Here is an 8755-nt window from a genome sequence, read left to right as displayed (position 1 = left end):
GCCAAACTGGCTCTTCAAGGACATAAAAGAGTTAACAGGAACCACAGGTCTTGTGTAATCTGCAATGAGGCCCTGTCTGTCTGTGGGAGCTCAGAAGGAAATCTTGAGTACTGGATTTCTGTTTCAATACCTTTCCAGTAGTACTCAAAAAATCAGCAAAATTTGGGAGGGTATAAAGTTTTTAGAATCCCTTCATCTTTGCACATTTACATTTATAAAATGTACAAGTTCTCTAAATTATCAAGTTGCATTTTTTTTAAAAGTGCATCTCTTCTCAAGATACATTTTTGCCCTTATATCTTCATAAGAAAGGAGCTAGAAGAGATTTTTTAAATGAGTGGTGTGGATTCAGAGAACTGGGTACACCTATAATTACAACAATATATCAATGTTGTGGTGCCATTTGAAAAAAATTCAAAGTGTGTGTGTGTGGGTGTGTGTATGGGAGGGGGGAGGGAGACAATAGCTGCTGCACAAACAGCCTCCATATGATTGGGATAATCCAAACTCTTCCACCCACACTGCAACCACCCAGGCTTTGCCAATATCTTTCCTAAAACGACCACAAATGAGGTTTCAGAAAGACCAGAGAAAGGCAGCAGGGATGCCAGGTGGGGCACAGATACAACACACGGTTGTGAGGAAGCGGGGGAGGGGGGAACCGCGTTCCCTACAACAGTGAACCTCGGTCAGATTCCTTGTTCGGAAATGGCTGTATTAGGACAATGATCACGTGATCTTTGAGCATGCATGCAAATCACCAGTCCCACAGCTGCCAAATAGAACAGAATGCCTCTCAACTGCAAATGTTATCATGATAGGATACATACAACTCCCAGTGCAGGTGAGACGCAAGGTCCTAACGGAGGCCACAAGGATTTTCCAGCCTGTGAATCAGCCCCTAAGTAAGGTGGCGAATCTCCAGATGGGGCAGGCAGTTTTCTTAGAATTCCAACTGATCTCCGGAATGCAGAGATGTGTTTATTTGGAAGAAACGGAGGGTGATTCAAGCTGCTTTGGCCCCACCACCCCTAAGAAAAAGACTGGGGGGAGTCCCTTCTTCCCCTCTCCCTCTCAGCCACCTGGTAGGTGGTCAGGCTGGCTCAAGGCTCCACCTTTTCCACCTCTCAGATCCACCCGAGGCTGGACTCTCGGATACATATGAGGCAAGGGGGAGAAAAGGGTAGGGGTAAAATCTGGGCTTGGGTTTAATGGACACATTTTTAAAAGGAATCCAGGACAGTTTCAGTAGGGAAGTAAAGAATATTTGGGTTTCCCCGGCAAAATTGGACCCACTAATCCTGAATCCAAATTTTTCCAATTTTTTGTTGTTGCATACCCCGACATAGGATCGCCCAGTATCATTCTGCAGACAGTGTTTATATTTGGTCCAAAATGGCTTAGTAAATGAAGTGAGAATGAATCTTAGTTCTGTGGTGAGCGTATGTAACCTCAGCTTGTGGGTTCTGTGGGGCAGAACTTGGAATGAGTTTGCAACAACAATTTTTAAAAACAAAATGGTTTACTTTCTTAACATATAACATCAACATTTAACATCACACTTCAAGGTCCTGTTCAGGTTGCATTTTCAAGTCCTAATATTTACAGTCTACTGATACTGCCAAGTCCAATTCTTCTTTGCAAGTGGGTTGGCTCCTGAAGACTCCAAGGGCTTGATGAACAGGATTCAACATGATGAAGATTTCCAGGAGAACTCTCACCCAATACAAACATAAAAAACCCTGAAACAATAAACTCCAACATTTACAACATAGCAAAATTAAACAACTACCTTCCCAGTAGTTCCCAACAACATTGCAGTTACCTTAACAAGGTGTTAAGGGCTTATACAAATCAAGGTCCGAGTCTGGTAGCCTTGTCTCCTGCAAACTACATGAGGTCTGCAGCCTCTTGCTGCTTTGAGTCTCCACCCCTTACTGGGTCAACCCATTCTGAGCATGGGGGTTACACGTACATCCACGCTCAGGAAGCAGAATGCAACAGTATCAAAGACCAAGTACTAAAGGCCAAGAACATAAGACATGTCCCTCTGAATGGGAGCAGTAGTCTTATCTAATCTTAGCAGGCAAATTTTGCCCTGGAGGACAAACCAACAGGGCAGAGGGGTCTAGACCTTCCCTTGCTGTGGCCTCCAGGACCACTGTTCACAGAGGAAGAATACAGTCTCTTTATCCACTGTCTTCAATCCAGCTTGGGAGACATAAACATAAATGAAAACTCATACTCTCAAGGATTTTAGAAAGAAGTGCTAAAATGAAGACTTTTTGTCTCCAAGAGGGCTCTTGAGGACAATTGAATAAGGAAGTTTTGTTTTGTTTTTTTCTCTAGCATATATATTTTTTCACTGTTTTGGTATCATGTAATGCAATTTCTTGTCCAAATTATTTCTCTCTATGGGGATTTTCGGAGAACGAGAAGGAACTAAGGAAGACTAATTCATCTTCCTATAAATTCAAGTTATAGGAAGAAAACGATGTCTTCCCAAAAATGCTGGCTTCTGACCGTGGATTCCGGTTAGCTTTTCATGATTACATTTTGCTCTCCCTCTCTTTGCCACTCAGATTAAATCCAGAAGTTAGCGGCAGCACACATTTCATCCACTGGAAGGCGATCTAAACATCAAACCTGAAAAAAAATGAACAAATGTGATGAATGGCGTTTTAGTTAATCGCAACCTGACGTGACATCTTGGGGGGGGGGGGGGGGGTTCCACGCTTGCTATTCCAGGAGCAGATGACCCTCCTGCTCCCTGAATGGGGAGGTTTAGCTCAACAGGGGGGTGAGGTGGGAGAGAAAGATGGCTATGGTGGGGGTTGGCTGGAAGTAGAAAGGAAAAATGCATGTCTCCCATCTAATGCCCCACAGAGCTGAGACTCTCCCAGTTTTGTGTTTCTGGGGGAGGGGGAGAACGGAGCAAGCCTGTGCAACTTGCTGCAGCTGAGACTGGATGGCCAAAGATGGCCTGGGACAGAGGAGAGAGTTGTCAAAGCCCACCTCCCTGGCCTGCCCCTCTGACCACCTGGTAAGGGGTCACTCTCCATCATTCAAAGATCACAGTGTTATGTCCACAAATATGTCCGCAGTGTTATGTCCAAGTAAACAAACATGGAACATCTGGTTATGCTGGCCAAAGGTGAGTATGTGAAAAGAGCCTGTGGTCAGCTGGAAAATGGGTCCCCCCCCCAATTCTGAAAAAAATGCATGTAATTCTAATCTGACTGTAATGAAAGAGATTATTGAAATGTGGAAGGAAAGATTGCTAGAGGGTTATGTTATCAAATCAATTTGTGATTTCCTGCAGGAATTGGAAGGGATGGTGCTCCAATATTGTCTATTACCAAAGGTCCACAATAATGTTGTTTCAACACCAGAACCACCTGTTATTTCTTGATCTGGATTCATTCTCTGGCCAAAGGTGAACATTTCAGGGTTCCCTCGGTGGATCATGTGGTGAGGAAAACGTCCTGCTACCTCACAGAAGTCCCTCTGGGCCTCCACTTATGCCCTGGCTGCATTCTTGTAAATAAAGCCTGTTTCACAAAGAGAAGTTCCATAAACATCACATGCTCTTTCATACAAAGCCATCTCCTGCTCCCTGTGTTTCAAGCAACCATTTTGCATGCTCTCATACTATCCCAACAGAATATTTTATTGTCCTCCTTCAAAGATGTACATAGGGAGGTTGTGGTTATTTCCTGCCTCAGTTTCTTGGGTATCTCAGGTCAGCCCAAAAGAGAAGGCCTATATTTAAACTACGGCTCATGAAACAATTTTCTGAGTACTGCAACACCAACAAATTAACAATCAGAAAACCAGAATCATGGTTTTTGCTAGATCCCGCAAAAAAATATTTCTGGAAACTAAAAAATGTTCTTCTTGAGCAAGTGTATTGTTTTAAATACCTTGGCATCACCTTTTCACACAATCTTTCCTGGTCCTTGCAACAAAAAGCAGCGCTCACTCTGTCCTCTCCTAGTATCTCTGGAATCCTTCGATTCTTTTATAGCAGAGGGCACTCATTTGTTCCGGCTGCATTAAAGATCTTCAATGCAAAGGTTGAATCCCAACTACTCTATGGGGTCCCCATCTGGATCCAAGCAGTGAACCATGCTCTGAATGTCCCCCAATCCAAGTTTTTCCACCAAGTAATGGGAGTTCAAACTTTCGTCCCTCCACGCCCAGCCCTGTGTCTAGAACTGGGGCAAAACACCCTGGAACATAAAGCTTGGTTTAGAGCCTTCAGATTTTTAGCTCCGCCTTCACTACCTGCCATCCTGAGCAGCTCCCTTGTCTCATTGACATACTACAGGACACGCAGGCTAACCCCTGGTTCTCTCTGTCGAGAGAAAGATTATTTCCATCGGCCTGCCTGTTGAATCCACTCTACCCTGTCCTGGTCAGAAGCGTACAATAGGCTCAGAGATCGGCTTTTAGATCTAGAATTTGCAAATTTACATCTAGCAGCCAAACAAACCTGCTCTCCAACACAACTCCTAATTCCATTTGAGCAGAGACGTATGGCCTACTACCTCCATACTTTAACGAACCCACGTGCAAGGAGAGCCCTTACCATTGCGCGATTTAACGTTATGCCCTCTGCCCTATTAAAGGGTAGGTTCAGTAATTTAGAAAAATCTACAAGGCTATGCAGTTGTAAACTTAATGTGGTTGAAACCCTGACTCACCAACTCTGGCACTGCACCAGATTTGATAGCATCAGATCTAAATGTACCAACTTAAATTTTTTTCTTCCAATCTGGGCTGCCTGATCTGACTAGGTTATCTCTATTGTTAAATAATTCGGACCCTGGTCTTTGTGAAGAGGTCGCCAATTTCATTGTGGAGATAGTTGAGAGTTCTCCGTAGAACGTACTCGTTGTGCTCCCTGTGGGGCCTTTTTATCTATCATCTATTCATGCATTTGCTCCTGATTTATGTATTTGTTTCTGACTATGCCAATAAAGGCTTATGTATGTATATTTAAACTATTTTAACATGAGCCAACTGATATACATCTTCTTACTTTCCTTTGGCAGAAAGGGAAGCCAAAACAGAGCTGTCAATTAGATATCCCATTGGAGGTTCCTTCAATAGAACAAGGAATATAGAATGTCGCTGGCATGGTCAAAACTCAGCTTTATTATCGAATAGTAGTATGTTGAACTCTTCCAATAGTATTGTTTATAATTAAATTGCTTATATTCTAGGGTTATGATCAGTTACAAAGAGGAGAAAAAGATTTAGAATTTCATTATATGTACACGATTATATGTCATTTACAAAATACAATAAAAACATGTTTTTTAAAAGTTCCAGTTTTGGGTCTTGGGGCTTTTTGCTTTTTCTGAGTGAATGAGCGGTTTTGCTTTCCTGGCTATGCTGAATGGCTCCAATCCTCAGGGGGATTTGCTTAGGGCAGTGATAGTGAACCTTTTTGAGACCGAGTGCCCAAATTGCAACCCAAAACCCACTTATTTATCGCAAAGTGCCAACATGGCAATTTAACCTGAATACTGAGGTTTCAGTTTAGAAAAAACGGTTGGCTCTGAGGCGTGCATTACTTGGGAGTAAACTTGGTGGTAGTCGGTGGCTTTGCTTTGAAGCAACCGTGCAACTCTTCCAATGGGTGAATCACGACCCTAGGAGGGTTTACTCGGAAGCAAGTCCCATTGCCAGCAACCGAGCTTACTCCCAGGTAAAGGATCACACTTTAGTTCTTCACATGAAAATCAGTGGGGTTTAACAGTTCTTAACAGGGTTACCTACACTGCTTCCCCAAAACTAGGTCTTAGGTTTAATGCTAATAATCAAGCCCAGTGGCCCAGGCCAGCCTAGATTTGTGTGTGGGGGGGTGACTTTGTTTGCGTGTGCCCACAGAGAGGGCTCTGAGTGCCACCTTTGGCACCCGTGCCATAGATTCGCCACCACTGGCTTAGGGGGGCATTTGAGGAGGGGCATGGAGATTGTTTCTTGGGGCTGTTTCTTCAGGGGTTTGCTGTATTTACATTATTTGCATGGTAACAGATATGCTGTTTTGTTGGCTTACCCCCATTTATTTATTTATTGCATTTGCTTATTGACTGTCCCCCATTGAAAGGGTCTCAGAACTGTTCAGATACATAACTAGATATGATAGAAACAGCTGCATATATTGCATATCCAATCCATGGTGCTGGTCCCTTATACATAAACTCAGTGAGGGAAGGGGCTAATTTAAGAACATAAATAAACAGACAGAACAGAGAAAAGAAAAAGAAGAGAAAGGGAGGCCAGCTAAAATGACAACATGCGCCTCTCTTCCATAGATATCATTAACAATTGAGGGTATCAGTGACTCACTGGGGAAATTCCCTCCCTCTGTGTCTCCCTGGCTTGCTCTCCCTCTGCTGCTTCTCACACTGTCCTTTAAGAACATAAGAACATAAGAACAAGCCAGCTGGATCAGACCAGAGTCCATCTAGTCCAGCTCTCTGCTACTCGCAGTGGCCCACCAGGTGCCTTTGGGAGTTCACATGTAGGATGTGAAAGCAATGGCCTTCTGCGGCTGTTGCTCCCGAGCACCTGGACTGTTAAGGCATTTGCAATCTCAGATCAAAGAGGATCAAGATTGGTAGCCATAAATTGACTTCTCCTCCATAAATCTGTCCAAGCCCTTTTTAAAGCTATCCAGGTTAGTGGCCATCACCACCTCCTGTGGCAGCATATTCCAAACACCAATCATACGTTGCGTGAAGAAGTGTTTCCTTTTATTAGTTCTAATTCTTCCCCCCAGCATTTTCAATGAATGCCCCCTGGTTCTAGTATTGTGAGAAAGAGAGAAAAATTTCTCTCTGTCAACATTTTCTACCCCATGCATAATTTTATAGACTTCAATCATATCCCCCCTCAGATGTCTCCTCTCCAAACTAAAGAGTCCCAAAGCGGCTGCAGCCTTTCCTCATAAGGAAGGTGCTCCAGTCCCTCAATCATCATCTCATTGCCCTTTCTCTCTGCACTTTTTTTTTCTATCTCTTCAATATCCTTTTTGAGATGTGGTGACCAGAACTGAACACAACGTACGCTCAAGTGTGAGACGCACCACGGCCTTTATATAAGGGCATGACAATCTTTTTGCAGTTTTGGCTTATCAATTCCTTTCCTGATTATCCCCAGCATAGAGTTTGCCTTTTTCACAGCTGCCATACATTGAGTTGACATTCCCATGGAACTATCAATTAAGACGCCCAAATCCCTTTCCTGGTCTGTGACTGATAGCACTGGACCCCTGTACTGGCGATATTATGTGAAGTTTGGATTTTGCCCCTATGTGCATCACTTTGCATTTTGCTACATTGAACTGCATTTGCCATTTTCTTAGCCCACTTACACCCTAATTTATCAAGGTCCGCTTGGAGCTCCTCGCATAATCCTTTGTGGTTCTCACCCACCCTACCATAATTTGGTATCATCTGCAGAAAACTTTGGCCACCACGCTACCCACCCCTACTTCCAGGTCATTTATGAATAAGGTTAAAGAGCACTGAGATGATCCCAATCACGGGATCCTTGGGGGGACACCACTACCCCTACATCTCTCCATTGTGAGAATTTCCATTTACACCTTACTCTTTTGCTTCCTGTTTCTCAACCAGTTTTTAATCCATAGGGAGGACTTCCTCCTCTTATTCCTTCATTGCTGAGTTTTCTCAATAGTCTCTGGTGAGGAACTTTGTCAAAAGCTCTTTTGGAAATCCAAGTAGAGCAATGTCCACTGGTTCCCCTTATCCACATGCCTATTTACATCCCTCCAAAGAACTCTAGTAAGTTTGTAAGACAGGATTTGCCTCTGCAAAAGCCATGCTGACTCTTTCTCAGCAGCTTCTTGCTTTTGCACATGTTTTATAATTTTATCTTTAATGACAGATTCTACTAATTTACTAGGAACAGATGTCAAACTGACTGGCCTGTAATTTCCCGGGTCCCCCCCTAGATCCCTTCTTAAAGATTGAGATTAATGACATTGGCCCATCTCTCCAGTCTTCAGTGGGATGAGAGCCTGATTTCAAGGATAAGTTGCATATTAAAGTGAGAACATCAGCAATCTTTACATGTTTGAGCTCTTTTAAGAACTCTTTGGTTGAGATGCAATCTGGGCCAGGGGATTTGGTAACATTTAGTTTATCAATGGCTGCCAGAACTTCTTCCTTGTCTACCACTATCTTCGTTAGTTCCTCGGATCTCGCCTCCTTAGAAGCTTGGTTCAGGTGCAGGAATTTTCCTCACACTCCTCTTGGAGTGAAGCACAGATGCAAAGAATTCATTCAGCTTTTCTGCAAATCTCCCTGTCATCTTTTAGCACACCCTTTGTTCCTATTGTCATCTAACGGGCCTACCGCACCCTTGCTGGGCTTTCCCTGCTTCTTTGATGTACTTGAAGAACTGTTTGTTGCTGGTTTCATGATGTTCACAGCCATGCGTTCCTCATAATCCTTTTTTGCCTCCCTTACAGCTAACTTGCATTTCTCTTTTTACTTACCATTCGTGTTCTCTCTGGTATTCTTTATCAGTTAAAGAAGTTGGACTTCCATTTTCTAAAAAGACATCTTTTTTTCCCTAATAATTTCCTCAAGCGTCCCTTGTTAACCATGGTGGCTTTCTTTTGGACTGACTGGGCGCTGCCTTTCCTAACCTGTGTGGGAGACACATTCCAGTTGAGCTTTTAAGACTGTGTTTTTAAATAACACTCCAAGCATCT

Source organism: Sphaerodactylus townsendi, linkage group LG12 (assembly GCF_021028975.2).
Source record: "Sphaerodactylus townsendi isolate TG3544 linkage group LG12, MPM_Stown_v2.3, whole genome shotgun sequence".
Classification (NCBI taxonomy): Eukaryota; Metazoa; Chordata; class Lepidosauria; order Squamata; family Sphaerodactylidae; genus Sphaerodactylus; species Sphaerodactylus townsendi.
This window is presented reverse-complemented; position numbering follows the sequence as displayed.